The sequence below is a fragment of the Ischnura elegans genome, chromosome X, assembly GCF_921293095.1.
Source record: "Ischnura elegans chromosome X, ioIscEleg1.1, whole genome shotgun sequence".
Lineage (NCBI taxonomy): Eukaryota > Metazoa > Arthropoda > Insecta > Odonata > Coenagrionidae > Ischnura > Ischnura elegans.
In genome coordinates this window covers 49,340,406-49,356,453 of record NC_060259.1, presented here as the reverse complement: position 1 = coordinate 49,356,453, position 16,048 = coordinate 49,340,406, and the positions used below count along the sequence as shown (strand labels likewise).

The following is a 16,048-nucleotide window of genomic DNA, read 5'->3' as shown; positions in this document are numbered from 1 at the left end:
CATGCTGGTGTCGAATTTCATTATTCCTTTGTCTACAAAATAGTTACCTACACTGGTTAAAGGTAATTTTGTTAAAATTAGAGATCATAATTGATAAGTCCTCTAACGCAATTTTTGCCATTTTATACCTGTCGCTTTTCTAGTAGCATGTTATTTTCTTTCAATGCTTTATGTCTTTACCAAATTATCTTAGAGTTTAAGTACAGCTTATAATGTTCAAGGATAGAATAATGAAGCAAATAGTGATTCGTTAGTTCACTTTGCAACTACTTCTTGGGCATTTTCCATTGCAGTTTAATAAGGAATAATACCCATATAATTTTATAAGTAAGATATATTTTTTGGAATAAATTTACAATCCACCATAAGGAGCCTTATTAACAGTTATTTTATACTGACGTTCTTGACATCAACTTAGAAAACAGACAGTTCACAATGAAAAATTCCCTTGTTTTAAGGCACAGTTTTGGGAACCGATACATTTTGCCCATGAATCGTCAGCCCATTTGTAGCTCTATTTATCACTGAGAATTATTTTATGATAGTGGACTGACTTGAGTCTTGCAGTTGACATAGTTTTCCAAAACCCATGTATTAACGGTTATTCTTTCTGTAGATATAAAATGATATAAGAACCTCTGCAAGAATAGCAATGGCAGCTTTCTTGTTAAAAGTTTTCCAATTATCTTTGGAAGACTTTTAAAGGCCTGAGAAAAGTGTTGCTCCATGTGGGAAAAACTTGAAATACCCCACTTCCAGGTTAAAATAATGTTTTCAAGACGTATGAAAACACTCCCGTTGTTTCTTGCAACCAAAAAATTTTTTGTAAGAAGATAGTAGCTCTGAAATTGCTTCCGAAGAAAGGTTCATTTCCTCCTTTTGAGCTTTTATTTCTTGCCGAAAATTACCTTTGGCAAAATACAGTTTTGTTTCTAGAACATATCTTTTATTCCAAGTGTTCATCCTCTCTTAAATACTTTGAATTGAATCAAATTTTAATTTTTCATTTTCAGTCACGTCACATAACGCTGATAGTGCAATATGCTGAAATTGCGAAGAGCGTACATTTGCTAAAGTCATGAATAAGATTTTCCAATTATAAATGACAATATTTATGTAAATACATCTTAAAGAGAGTTTAACCCATTATCACCCAATGCTGCCTCTAGGAAACATCAAAAATGTATAAATTTTCAGCGCTATTTATTTTCACTACTTATTATTTTTTGCTTTAAATTTTATTGACAAAATACATCTTCCACGATAATTATGATTGAATACAAAATTTTCAAGTTTTCAAAATGAGAAAATTTTGAAAATTGATTTCTCCCAGAAGTAGCTCTGGGTTAGAAAGTGTTAAGACGTGAAGTTTTGTTCATAATCATGTTTATTTTGGAATTGCATTTCAAAAATTTCATAAGACCTCGGAAATTCGTTTATTAGGATGTGATCCAACCCATGTGAGCAGGGCATCTGATGTCCTGACTAAGCAATTACAGAGTAGTCTTTTACTCTACTCGGCGAGGACAAAAGTATTGGTGCTGTAGACCCGTGTTATAACTCAGTATCGCATCGTCTAATAGCCACTACGCTCGTGGTCCAATTCCTTTTATCCACCCATCTCCGTCCATTCTATTTTGGTCACAAAGTGTGCTTGCATCATGGCTGCGATTTTCTGCCAACTTAGGCTCAAATACCCAACACCCCTTAGAGTGCTTCCTTTTGAATTCCTTCCTATCTCCTACCCTGGAATAGAATTATGTGCATATATTTCGCTTCAGTCCCTTTGTGTGCGTATTTTTTTCGAGAGAATGTTTTGAGGGAAATGTTTGTTTTACCCTTGAGATGCGTTTGCAGGGGTATGAGTCATAAAACTTGCTCAGTAAAAATAAAGACACTTCCAGAAAAAGTAAAAAATAGTGCATCACTTTCAAGTTGTCCTTTTTGAAGCAGACTATATTTCCCGTTAGCACCCGTAAAAGCACACGCAGGTAATGGAACATTCATAGTGAATTACCTGTGTTATTACCTTTTGAAGAAAAATATAAAGGATAATATCATTATTTACGCCAGAAAATGACAATAGTAAGCATGAACGACCTTTATCCATGCGCTTGAAAGAAAAATATAGCATTTGCAACAAATACCCTTCAGCCACCGCTTTACCTGTGATGTTATTTTGTTTATTAATGATTTCTGCTAATTTCCGTAGAAATATGATAGTGAATTATTAGCTTATGGAAAATGGAATATTTTTCTTCGTTTGATTGCTGCTTTGCGCAAACCACTATATTTAGCACTGAATTCTGTGGGCATTCAATTGTCATGATTTTATTATTTTTGTCTCATAATTGCTAAAAATGGCACGTCCGGTACTAACTGACCCATGATTATTTAATATTGTTTTGGACAAATGGGTCATAATGTCCTGAGTGGAACTTTGAGGATGATTACACCTATTAAGGGAATAAGGTGGTTCATGGGAAAAAATTTGAACACGTGCAATTCGCGTAGGTATATGAGGTTTAGTCTAGGGTGATGTCTACCATTGCACATTAATGCCAACTTTCTGCTAGCGTATACTTATAAAGTGATTTTTTTCTACCATAACCCCTTCGGATTACGTTAGGCACTTACAATTAGGTGGTCTTTATCTGATTGTAAATTGCATAAAAAAATTTACATACTGTATTAACTGTACCTTTATTTTACGTATTTGGTGGTTTATATTCATATAATATATTATGTATCTCATTGCTTGCGTTGATAATTTATGCAGCAATATTATCTAATAATTTTTTATATTAAATATTATACTACTTCATTCATTCACCCAACTTCTTAAGCGCAAACATTCAAATAAATTCAGAGGTAAGGAAAGAAAGGGAAAGGAAAATCTAATCAGGCCGCATTTTTACCCTCTAATTTCTGGCTTTTTTCCATCTACCAAGTACCTTTGTCCTCGTCCTTTTTCTGTTATAAGTTCCTATCCCTTTCTTTCCATGCCTCTGAATTTATTTGAATATTAAATATTACTGAATATTTTATATTCCAAGGTAAATCTCTGTTTCAAATAATTATGTGGCAATATAGCTATAGCGTAATATCATTTGAGTTTTCGGCTAACATTTGAATTATTGTTGTTAGGTTGACTGTATATTATATCGTTTATTTTAAAATTCCCCAAAAATGTTAACGTATTTATAAAGGACGTAATTTTTTGTGTGTTTATGTAATGAGAGGAACATGCCTCCGTATATATAGGCAGAAAAATGATTTTAGCGAAGTTATACCGGTTTAACGAATTAACTCGCATTAATCCTCGCTGATTACGACCGTTTACTTTCAAGAATAGGTGAATTACACCTTCAGTTTTCAAGTTATCGGTTGTGGCTTAGTTGACCATAGTCAATAAAAATGATATTCTGTAAGTGGTCCTGAAGAACTTCTTAATAACGATAAAAGTTCCCAACCAGATTAAATTATTTGTGATAATAATTGAGGAATTCTTAATTATTCCGTATGCGCGGAAATCAAGACAGCGTACTCTTAATTGATCAACTAAAGTTAGCTCTATATCGGAAAATTCATTAAATCCTATTCAGCTAAGGCACGCAAAATCAGTGCAGAATCCATTGCAATTTAACAATTCTGGTCTATTCTGATGATATATTTTAGCTCTCCTCCAAATTTTTCGTGTAAATGCAATTACCTTAAACCTGACTGAAGAGCATCTCTTTTACAAATATATTGTAACTGTTAAAACTTTTGTGTGTGTAATACATTATATATTCTCCATTTTAAAAGAGAATGAAATTATAAAATATCGAAAGTTATTCTAGCGTACGGCAATGCTTTCGATGGAGTACAAGGCTCATAAGATATTCAACTGCGGATATATACACTCGATTCAACCATTTTTATTTTGTCTTAATTTGTGATAACTGAAGAATCTTTAGAAGCGATGATCTTTATGCTTTTTTTGTTTTGAAATTTTGGACTTAACCATTCTCCAACTGGAGGAATCGAAATTTTTGGGAATGGAACGATACTTGTCCCTGTGTATAAGTGAATTTGCTTCAGAAGTTGTGTGTTTGGGATTAACTCGTTCATAAATTATCGAATACCTATCTTGGGTCAAATGGTGGAGAGATTTTCAAGCACATTATTTCAATTAGTACTCCCAAACGTTGCTTTTGACGTTCCGATTTGTCAAGACAATCGATCATGCATTCTCAGACGGCTTGTGCTTGCACTACGGGCGATGGTGTCACAAACATGTGGCGCTCTGCGTAAACACGACGTGTGTATACGGTTTTCAGCGCATCTGCTGCATATTCTGGTGCGATAAGTGCGATCATAATGTCATAGGCAGTCGGAGTGCTAAGCCGAGTTGGGAATACGTGCGAGGGCAATCTAGAACGCGATTCCACTGCGGGGAGACTGCGTTACACATAAATCGAGTCACGCGTGTAAATAAGTACCGTGCGCAAATAGTGAGAGGAGATTTTATGCGGAATGCGGAAAGAAATCCAATTGCATTTAAAGCTCGTTGAAATTGTTTCAAATCCGATTACCGGATTTATAAATTACAGGATAATTTTAAAAATCCCGGAATATATTTTTGATTCCAACACAGTAAAGCATCTGAAAGGCATTATGAGAATGATTGTAGAATATTGTTTTGAATATATTCATTTAAACTAATTTTATTTCGCATTTAAATGAAATTATTTTCTTACTGGTTCCTCTTTATTTCTCAGAGTGGAATGAAACGTGTTTATCGTGTTTATTGAAATATTTACGCATTAATCTACTTTTTACAATTTTATTTCCATTTAATGTTTCTCTTTCACCATTAGTAATTAATTTTTAAATTTATTGTTTCATGAATTAATGCGTAGGCCATACATTCTCTAGCATTTCAGTTTACAAATATGCTACGTTAAGACGTTCACTCTTCTAGGTCTGAGTAAATTGGCCTGTCAATTCCTTCATGCTTCAATCCGGGTAGCAGCAGCGTGTTATTATTGAAAGTTTCTCTATTTTCAGACTTTCTCCGTAAAACAGCGTGGCACAACAGCTCAGTTCGTACCGTTAGAAAGAAACACTCCCCAAAAAAATTAATAAGGAAGCGGGAGTCTCATTGCAATGGAGCATCGCAACAAAGTAGTATCCGTGAAAAAATGAGTACCCTTTTGGAATTCCGCATGTCTATTCAGTTCCATACGAGCCGCAGCTAGGGTGGCGTCACATTTTGCTTTTCACGTGCAGAGGCATACCGGGGCGGACGAGAGATTCAGCCGTCTTGCAGCGCATTCTATACCTGTTCCATAAGGAGTTCGTTTTTAGTGTATTTGACGTGATATGCTGCGGCTCCACCATTCACACACCGTGCGGTACGAAAGAATTCATCCGAGTTATTTCTCACAACGCAAATCCCGAATGCGGGAGTTGTTGGGTAGAATTTTAATGTGCTAATGGATATTGAGTTGGCAAATGCACTGCGCCTCGCTGAGAGTCCTTCCGTTCAATGCGCGAGAGTCGCATTGAATGAAGCCAATTACTTGCATCGTTTTTAAAAGTAAAACATTAATGGATAGAGTTTTGACGTATAGGCGAGTTGAATATTGAGTGGACAAAATTGTGGAATTAATTCCAAAAATGTTTGAGCTATAAAAGCTCGTAAGATATTGCTCTCTTCTGCACGTTGCCCATTCTCTATTTAAAGTATAAATGTGATGTGATTTAATATAATATAGTACTATAAATATTGTAGTGCAATGAGGGATGTAAAATGCTTATATTTCTCTGTGTATCCATATTTTATTTAGAGTTCTGATGTAGCAGAAGTTCCATCTAAGCAACAAATTACTTTAAATTTTAAGGTTTTAATTGACGTTGGGGTTTTATATACCCTTTTTGTTGCACCAAACCATATCATCTACGGCATATCCCTTAGCCAGAAGTTTGGCTATTTCAAACAAAATAATTATTTTTCTTCAGAATACATCAGATGTTTTAATTAAATAAAACTTTTGTTACTGTAAAGATTGGCCAAGCTGAAATATAGATGTAGTCCAATCCAGAATTTCTAAACTTTCTCCTCTCTCTCAGTTAAAATCCTATACATTGCATATTATGTTGCCCCATAAATTGATTTAAGCTTTGAGTATACTGTTTTATTATAGATCAGAATTATAGAATTGAATAGAAAGTTCCTGCCATCTATACATTCTCTTCTTTTCCTTGCTTGGTTTCTCATTTGATACACTTTGAGATATCATAATATATGAAAACACTTCTTTTTAGATGATTATCTGTATTTGCTCTCAGGCTGAGTAAACTCATCTCCATTAGTTTTTAAATACGTTTAAACGCTGAAATTATGTGTTGACCGAAGTTTATGTCTTTAAAGATAGGAAGTGCTACATCGACATTTTATTTTTTCTTTAATAATCAAATTTTTAAGTTACATTTTTATCAACCGTCCATGGCTAAAGTGGAAAAGCCTCTCTCTTTCAAGGTATTCTTCATCAAATATGTATATTCCGGGAAGGCACTCAAGCGCTTAGAATTGATTAAGGAGAGGATGTTCCCTTGTTTGATATTCAGCCAATTAAAAAAAATGAACTCTCTTAATGTTTTTGGCAGCTTTATATGATTTTAGTGCTTGAAGCTTTGAAAAGTTTCCATTAGCTACGCATGAGAATAATAAATCATAGCCTTGTTTTTATCATTGCCATTACTTCTTTCTCTTACCTGTCTCACCCTCTTCTTGCCAGGGCTCGCTTCTTACAATGCCGCTTTCGTGTGATTATTCCTTCGCGGGAGTATCAACCAGTTTGTACCAGTAGTCTTCATCGTTTTGCCTGCGATAAGACGCGTTCCTACTTCCCTTGCCAACACCTTTACACGTTCCCTTCCTCTTTTATCCAGTTCCCCTTTCGCCTCAGCTCCGAGCGTGGCCATGACTCTTGGTAAGAGCAAAGCGCTTCCGATAAGCGCACGTCTTTCACAATGTAGTAACAAACCCCATGGTCCTATAAAAGGCGACGGAAATCAATATAGACCCCGGCATCCCTGTAAGTCTATACCGGCCTCCTGTGGATATGCCCGCTCCGGCATTTTCTGGTGTTGGCGTTCCTTCCAAGATTCTATCGCGTTGAAATTCTTTGCATAAGGGAGCAATTCAAGAATGCCTTTCCAGTGCTCGTGGCAGGAATAATATGAGAGTGCCTGAGGTGCCAAGGAGAGAACAATCGTGTATTGAATGGCTCGGTGTTCGCGACTGGTGAAAGGGCCTGCGGGAAGATTTAATTTCATTTGCACTCGTGCTCTCTAAGATCTCCTACGATACATGTGCCTCTTATTTTAGGGGAGCACATGTTCCATCTATTTTTGATAGGCACTAGTATTTGGAGGAGGCAATCGGCAACTAAGGTAATTTTTACCGTAAGAGAAGAGAGGGAGAGAAAAAATTATATCCCAACACAGAATACTGAGCAAAAATTTGTCACGTACTCTGAGACTGCTCAGCCTCATATGAACCCTCCATAAATTTAAAAGTGAATAACCTTCCGTATAGTGAAAATATACCAGTATTTAGCGGACAATTTAAAAAAATACACCATCAAAACAAGAAATGATAAAGTGGTAGAAGCAAATCAATAAAACAATAAATGAACTATTACAGAAACAATTTTTTTTACAATATGTCATTTGTTCAGTGCATTTAATTACCTTAATTTCATATAACTATGTAAACTAATACACACATACAGTTTTTTGTAAATATACTGAGCATAGCATTAAATTACATTTATAATGGCGAGGCAAGATCAGAGCGTGTACCTTGGTTGAGAAACAGGTAGTTAAAGAGTCTTTGCCTAAATATTCGGCTACTTTTGGAACTGCATTTTTCACTAGATAGCGCATTCATAACTTGCTACAAGTTATTACGAAGGATCTATTGAAGATACATGACGGTATTTGTGGGATTTATCGTTTCGCCTTCTAGTACCCCGCTTTTGAAAGATCTCCTACAAAGAAATCAAAGGTATAAGTTAATTGGTTCCCTGCTTTTGAGAATATTGTTTAAAAGACTGCCCTAGAATTATGTTCTTCGATTTTTATCCGTAAGCCGCCTTAAAGTATGTATACCAGGTGTGATGAAGAGAAGGTGAAGAAGTGAAGAGAGGAGCAAAACCTGGCGTCATCGTAAGTGTGCTCTTAAAAAAGGGGCCAAGGTGACAAGAACTTAGCGTGAGAATTTTTATCCCATCAGCTATTCATCAAAAAGGGCTCGAGCAACATCTATCAATGTGCGCTACTACCAGAATTCCAACGCGCATCCTCAGGATAGAAAGATGACACTAAAGGCGCCGCGCTAACTTGTACTTGTATTTTTTCGATAATTTTTAATGAATTATTGGATAAATCTCTAGCTGAACAGTTTTAAAGTGTACGTGCTTTAATGATGATCAGCACGTTCTTTACCACCCCAACATTTCCCTTTGCCCGCCGAATGACCCATGCTTATACCTCCGCTGTCTCATCACCATTGATCTGGCACCGTTTTAATACATGTTTCAGATTATGCTTCCCCACCTTTAACCCGTTACCAGCATGCTATATTTACAGAGCATTTTTTCACCTAAAGTTATACGCCACATGGTAGTTGATCACTACACTCTTTTGTTAATTAAATAATACGTTATGCACTTCGTCTAATTTGCTGGAGGTGAGGTAATTGAGGGGAAAGAATAACTAATACACTCCCATTCGCATGGTATGTGTGCTAATGTTTTATAGTAATGACGTTAAGTAATGAAGTATAGAACCTTAGCCTAAATGATATTCCAGTTCCTACGTTCCCTTTCGATTCCTTCTTTGCTTCCCATAAATGATTCCGTTGGTCCAAGTAATCGAAAATATTAGGTGGTCCCACAGATATTATACTGAATGTTTCATGCGTTTCCACCTGATCTGGTATCCAAAGACCACTATTTCATCTTATTTATGATTTAAAAAATCTGTTTATGAATATAAATTTAGTTCATTAGTAAAGAACTGAGTCATGTCACTTTTTTAATATATTGAGGCCAGAATCTTTCTGATTTGCACAAGTTATTGCCATATTTTGTGAACTATACCTAAATTAAAGGATGTTGCCGTGACAGCTTGTAAATATCCCATCTTACGTTTTTTTATCTGCTCAATAATTATAATTCACCTATCTTTCATCGATCTTTTTCGGGAAGATCTATTCCCTATTTTTTCACCTGCCATTGTGTTACTGGATGTATTTTGAAGCTGACATTGGAGAGATAGCCCAAAAGTGAAAGAAATTACAAATAAATTATGAATTTGAAGAAAAATACAATTTTTGAATTACAATGAAGTTGGTGAGAATCCAAGGGTTACAAATGATTTGTTTTTCTATGTAGTATTAGGCACAGAAATAAGGCAAAGGAAACAAACCAGATCAATTAGATATTTATTAATGAATTTGATTTTCCACTCTATGTCAGCAAAGAACGGAGACTCACTCGTACCCCATGGCGTACAAGTTTTTGTGCATTTCTTCTAAGAATTAACTTTAACTTTTTAAGAATCAACTCCGTTGAGAAAAATTTCAATTGTACCCTTGGCTTTTCACCCTCTCAATTATATATATTTACTTACAAATATACTCAGGATTACCTAGCAATACATAATGTTTATTAAGTGTCCATGTTTACTTAATAATGAGCTGTAGATTAGTCCCGTATTTATTGCAGCCTATTGCGTGTGTGAAACCGTAACGATCCTCCTTCATTCCCCTGATACGGAGACAGTTATCTCAACGCCTTCCCCTTTAAAAGGATCCGGAAGGCCTGGACGTCCATTCTCTCTTCCTCGTCGCCGCAGTTTCCAAGTCTTAGGCCGTTGCCTGCCATGCACTTCGTCCGCATTCTCCTCCCACCCTTCCCCCCCTCCAGCGCTCTTGGGCGACCGTCTTGCGGCCTTCAAAAGCCCGGGCCCGGTGGCATCGTGAAACAGACGACGCGGAACGAGCAAGAGAGGGCCGTTTGAGCCGCACGGACGAGAAGCGCGCGGTGAAATTTCATTCGCCTCGTTATCTAGGAGGCCGTTAGCCGGTGATAGCGCCGGGGAACGCGCACGCGGGGCTGTGGGGGAGCTCGCATTAATGCAATTGCTGTCGGAGGAAGAGAGGGTGGGAATGGGGCCCGTTCGATTTTAAAAGGTGGTCTTTTCATTCTCTGGACTGCTCTCCCGAGACCGGGTTGCAAAATTCCGGGGAGAAAGACTTTTTAGTCTTACTATTCGTCTCACGTGTCATTGAGGAATGGTAGGAGAAAATTTGATTGAATTTGTTCGGCTCTGTTTTGGGTAGTAATAATAAAAGGCACTTTGTTTACTTTCTACGCAGATTTAATTGTGCTGTGAGTTCAGCAGTTGTGCTTGATAATGACGTAAAAAACCTGGAAACCGGTTGCGGAGTATTTAATCAGAGTGGAAATGCGAAGTGCCTTTTATTATTACTATGCATAACTTCCACAAAGTGAGTTCACCCACTATCAACTTCATATGTTGTGGGTTTTTGGGAAAGAGGTCAAAGTCATTTTTCAGTTATTATCAAATTGATTAAATTTTTTCCAAAAATTTATTTCAGCCAGTTTGTGTGCAATTTTGACGATTGATCATAGAATGATTAATTGTGAATGTTGACTAACTGAATGTAAATGCCTGTAAATGTAAAATATCGTACCTTCTTTGCTGCTGCTTGGTTTATTTCTTTGGGAAGACAATGGATTACTTTTCAGCTTCCTTCATTAGCCTAAAGGGGTCGTTAATAACCCAGGTAACAATTTTTTGCCTCTTTTTTACTTCTTTTCCTTCATTGGGAGATAATAATCATTGGCCATAATCATAATAATGTTTTTCTTACAGTCACACGTGGACTTACGGTGACCCTCCCCTCCTCAACTCTTGCCCTACTCGGGTTTGCTAAGCAGATGGGCACATCCCTTTCCAGGCACACTTCATACAATTGCGCCTTATACCCATTTATTTTTTAAATAGATATGATTTTTAAGTTAAACGTCAGTTCTCTACGTTCTGAATATTTATAAAAATACTCAAAAGATTCTCTATAAACTTTTTATTCGAGGTACTTCGAGTAGTGATGCGTTTATTATCTAAGTTTGGTTGAGTGTTAAATTAATTCTTTTCCATGCCCTTTTGCCCAATTCTGAGTTGGAGATAGGGGAATGAGGGGCAAGAGTACACATCTAACAAACAGTCATAAAAATTATGCATTCCGATTCAAACAATGTATTTCATTTTTACAGAAATTTATTCATTATTACATGTACTACAATGCCTATCTTCCAGTGCAACAGAAAAAATGAAGAACTGCCGTTATTTATCAAAACATAAGAGAAAAACAAATAGGAAACTTGCCCCTCACGTGGGGCAAGAGTCCTCCCTACATGGGCAATAATTACATTTTCCACATGTGAACGTTCCCTTTCCAGAATATATGGTGTCTTTTATACATGCTTTACATTCATAACATATTATCCAATCAAGAATGGGTGGCTAAGCTAAGCTAAGTACATTTTTTCACAACCTCCAAAGGCATAATCAGTATTTACGGTAAGGTGAATTTTTCCGTTTGCTGTCCACAAACTGCCGATTAGTACTACGAACCGTATCCCTGTTTTTAGATATCTTCACGTTTTGTTTCAGGGTGTCGGATAAAATCATAAGAATTCATATCTCTTTGAGTTTTTACGCCGATTTTGCGCTTGCAATGGTTTTGGATATGGACTAATGCTCTCGAGTGAGACATGTGCCTTCCGATTTCTGCAAGGCAAAGTATTCTCAGAGGTGGAAGGATTAAATGGACATGAATGTAGTAAAGGAGTTAATGGAGAAATGCTTAGAGTAAAAAGGTTTTCCGCCTTCCGCGTTCATTTTCTCTCCTTTTTCCCTCGTTTTATCCATTTAATATCCTCCTTGATTTGGATTGAACTTATCTGTAACCACTGAAGGCAGGAAATTAGACTCACTAAAGGCGTATGGACCAAGTGAGTAAATATTGCGTCTATTATCCCTTTGCTGCATTCCCGACAGTTGCTCCTTTCTCAAACATTTAAGAGGGCCAAAGAATGTTTTATCTACTAGCTGAGTGCTGTGTGTATTATGTAGTAAAGGTAAAAAGCATTGTACGGATGAAGTGAGTCTCACAAAATTATATGGTAGGATGGGAAACATGGAAGATATGGTTGTCTAAAATGAGCAAGACTGGATCATCAAGAGAGGGTTTTGCATTTTCCTTGACATGTTTTGGCCAGTCAATATAAATGTTTGAATTGATGAATCCCGAATCACACGTTAGAAATAGAGTTCCTGGAGGTTCTACATTTGCAAACTTATTTTTCAAACGCTTTCTCGGAAAAATAAGGGCTGGGGGAATATTCATTCATGCCTGTTCACGAATTTGGACGACAACAGGGAGTATGATGCATATCTACTAATAAAAGGCATTTAAAATTCTGGAATAAATTAATATTTTCCGAATTTCCAATTATTTAATGGTATATTTTATTTTGCAAATAACGTCTTAAGACTTTTATGCAGATAAAATTCATCAATTTCTAGACCATCTGCAATGGAACGTATGGATTCTCCACTGCTACCTTATCCTAATGCTTTTCAATTATTTTTTTGTAGCGTTCCTGTATTTTCTTATCAACTAACAATACAACATTACTTGCAGTACAATTATCAACAAAGTACATGCGATATTTATGGCAGAAAATTTGAGATCATAAAAAACTAATGGCATACAGTGGGGCGGGACTAACCCCCTTAAGGGGCCAGAGTCCTATGCAGACACTTGCCCCGGGACTCTTACCCCAAAGGCACTTGGTACACCTAAAACGCCGTAACACAATCAAATGGTGAGCTGCAGACCAGCTAACTGCATGAATTTTTGAGGAAAGTAATGGACATAAAGGAACGCTAGACAAAAATGGTAGTTGAATTATCGCCCAAACCACTGATAAAAATTACACGGTCCTACAATTTACACGTTGCGTTTAAATGGTGAAATAAGAAAAACTCACGTTATGTCATCGTTGTCTTCCTCTGAACAAACCCCTGTGTTAAATTCGGTTACGTCAATGAAATTTATTGACTACAAGTGGTATCATCCCGGCATTAAAGAAATATTTCGGGAAAGGAATCTTGCCCCATGGGGACTCTTGCCCCGCTCTCCCCTACGCACACTATTCTCAAGCGCAATAGCACTTATTTCTTGCAGTTCCTCCGCGCTTTCAAGAAGTTCATTGGAAATTCTTTTTCGTGTTGCGTCATAATCACTGCGGAAAACTTAGCATTAATTTTCTTTACATGGATGGTAAAACACGTTATAGACGATAGCTTAATTAAGTTATGTTGCTTTTGATTGATATATACTTAATCTATAATCTAACTAACTGAAAATGTGTAACGTTTTCATAATCTAAGAAATTATATTGGTAATAAATTAATGAGACTTATCTCTGGAATTAACTAATACTTTACTAATTAAAAAGTATCCAATTGTCCTTTTTTAAATAAATATCTCTTGTTGGTAAAATTTCTAAGTTAAAAGCTTTCGCAAAAATTACCAAGAATAACATTTGGAGATGTAGACGATAAATTGATATATGCTGGGGTATGATTTTATTAGAATTAGAAGCATATCGTTCTTTAAAAATTATTGATATACATTTTAGTGTCGTTACAAATTGAAAGACAGTTTTTTAAAACGGTTTTATCTCTCAATGATAGTTCATTAAATACAGCGTGTCATCGCTTTTTGAATAAACAATGAGTTTTAGAAAATGTATCCCGGCGCAGCCATACCTCCACTAAATATATGGAATGGATTCTAGAGGAGAATATATTTAGTATTTCCGTAGTTTAAGGTGTAGGAGCTGAGTGAGCACTACTGCTGATTGAATGGAGTAAGAAATAGCCGACTCGATCTCTTTGCAGAAAGTAGCCAGAGAGGAGCAGCCTTTGAGATGTTGCAACCAGGGAGTCAATATGTGCGACTCGGGCTTTCTGGGAAAGACCTTTATAGAGGAGAGAGCGAGGGGGTAGCAAAAGATCTCTCCCATCTCCTTGTCGGGACCCCTTCGCTGCCTTAGCGCTTTAAGGTGGCCTCGGCTGTAATGCGCCCTTTCCTGGCCATTCCTTAAATTCAATGCCCATCTCCTTTCCGTCCGCGAGGAAAGCGCAGACAGATGCCAAGCCTGGTTCCCGCTGGAATTCAGAAAGTCTTTATTTATGGCTTTTTAAGATCGTTGATAACAATTTAGAGATGTATTAAATTATTTAATTTTGTATTATCTAAGTTGGGAAACGTGTAGAAGATGAAATTGAGTGAGGGATTCTCCTTAATTTAACGTGTCAATTATATTAATTGATTGAAAAAACCGCATAAATTCAAAGTTTCAACGAAAGTCACTTGTCCGTGCAAATCTTCGCAATTTTCAAAGCTACCAAAAATGTCACCTCCACTTCTCCCCGCGAACAATTATGCTGCCATAGGTTATCGAAAGTAATTGAATCATCAGCTCTAGTAACCCGAATACATATGGGTAAAACTGTGTATTCCATATCCTTGTCAAGTGAGCTGGTCCCGTATCTAAATTCATGGCTTTTTTCCTGATAAGGTACTTGTGATTGTCTGCAGAGTTTTGCCTTTGATATACACCTTCACGAAAGTACTTGCGGAGAGAAAATTTTTCCTCTTTATAAACTTATTGCTTGCCGTAGAAGTACCTCATTTTTTATGACAAAGAAGAGAAAATCCAACGGCTCATTGGGATCGGGAATAGAAGCCAGAAGTGCCCATTAATGCTAGGAATTCAATGGATGGCCAAACTTGTGGTAAGCGTTACCTACGTGTTATGTGTTGTGTGTGTAGCAAAATTGTACTGCAGGGCAGGGCATCTAAACTGTAAAGACCATTTCGAGGCCCATAAAGCGTTAGTCAAGCTCCTTGGTCCCGCACCTCGGGTTTACCGTCACCCAGTCATCGTGAGCACCCTTATGCACGTTGAAGAGCTAGCAAGCGAAAAGAGCACCCGGAAATGGGCTGAATGTGGTCTTAAAGAATGGCGAAGGAAATATAAAAACTTAGTAAAACACGATCGATCAATGCCTAGTTTCAAGTAGGTTTGTTCTTTACCAAGATGTATCACTCTCGTTCATCTGGTTGGTTTTTGAATTTTTTCGTGACTAATTTCCTGCTTAAATTATTCGTATATAGCTATAATTTACCAGGGTACTAAGATAAAAAACTTGCCAACTTGCATCTGAAATTTAAAATTCTACATTTTGGGAATAACAAAGGTAATAAATATTTCTTATTCGAGACGCAGGAAAGTGTTTAAATGTATCTGCTCACACTCTGAAAAATTCAAGATGAAAGTTTAAATTTGAATGAAGTAATTAAAAATAGCTAGTCGATTTGGAGTGATGCGTCATTTAAATTTGAAGTCGTAAAAAAATAATCTTTGTATCCAGAGCGCAAACTAAAGTTCTAGGTATTGGCAAATCGGCATACCCATGTTGCTGAATCATCATTGAAGTACTGCCTTGCTAATGGAGAAATATAAAATGAATAACGGCAAATATGAGAAGAAATAGTCGCTTATGTATCTCAAGATCTGAAGAATTTAAAGGAAAATAACACAAAACACTTTTTTTAATCCAATTTTTAGAATAATTTGAAATTTGAAAATTGATTTCATGTAATATTTTAGTTTTATTTGTGACCAATATTAGAAATTAGAGCATAATATACCTATTAAATATTCAATGCCTTCAAAAATTATCTTCATGTTTAAAATTTCTTCAATGGTATTGATAGAAGCTAGAGATACATAAGTGCTCACAAATGTTAGAAATTCAATTCATGGCCAAACATGTTATAAGCGTTACCTGCGTGTTATGTGTTCTGTGTGCAGGAAATTTTTTT

At 36.4% G+C, this 16,048-nt stretch overlaps 1 protein-coding gene across 2 annotated transcripts in view; it reads left to right on the top strand.

Annotated features, from left to right (window-relative positions):
- Positions 1-16,048, top strand: part of LOC124171419 (Down syndrome cell adhesion molecule-like protein Dscam2) — a 578,614-nt gene that overhangs the window by 116,606 nt on the left and 445,960 nt on the right. The gene's annotated exons all lie outside the window — the stretch shown is intronic.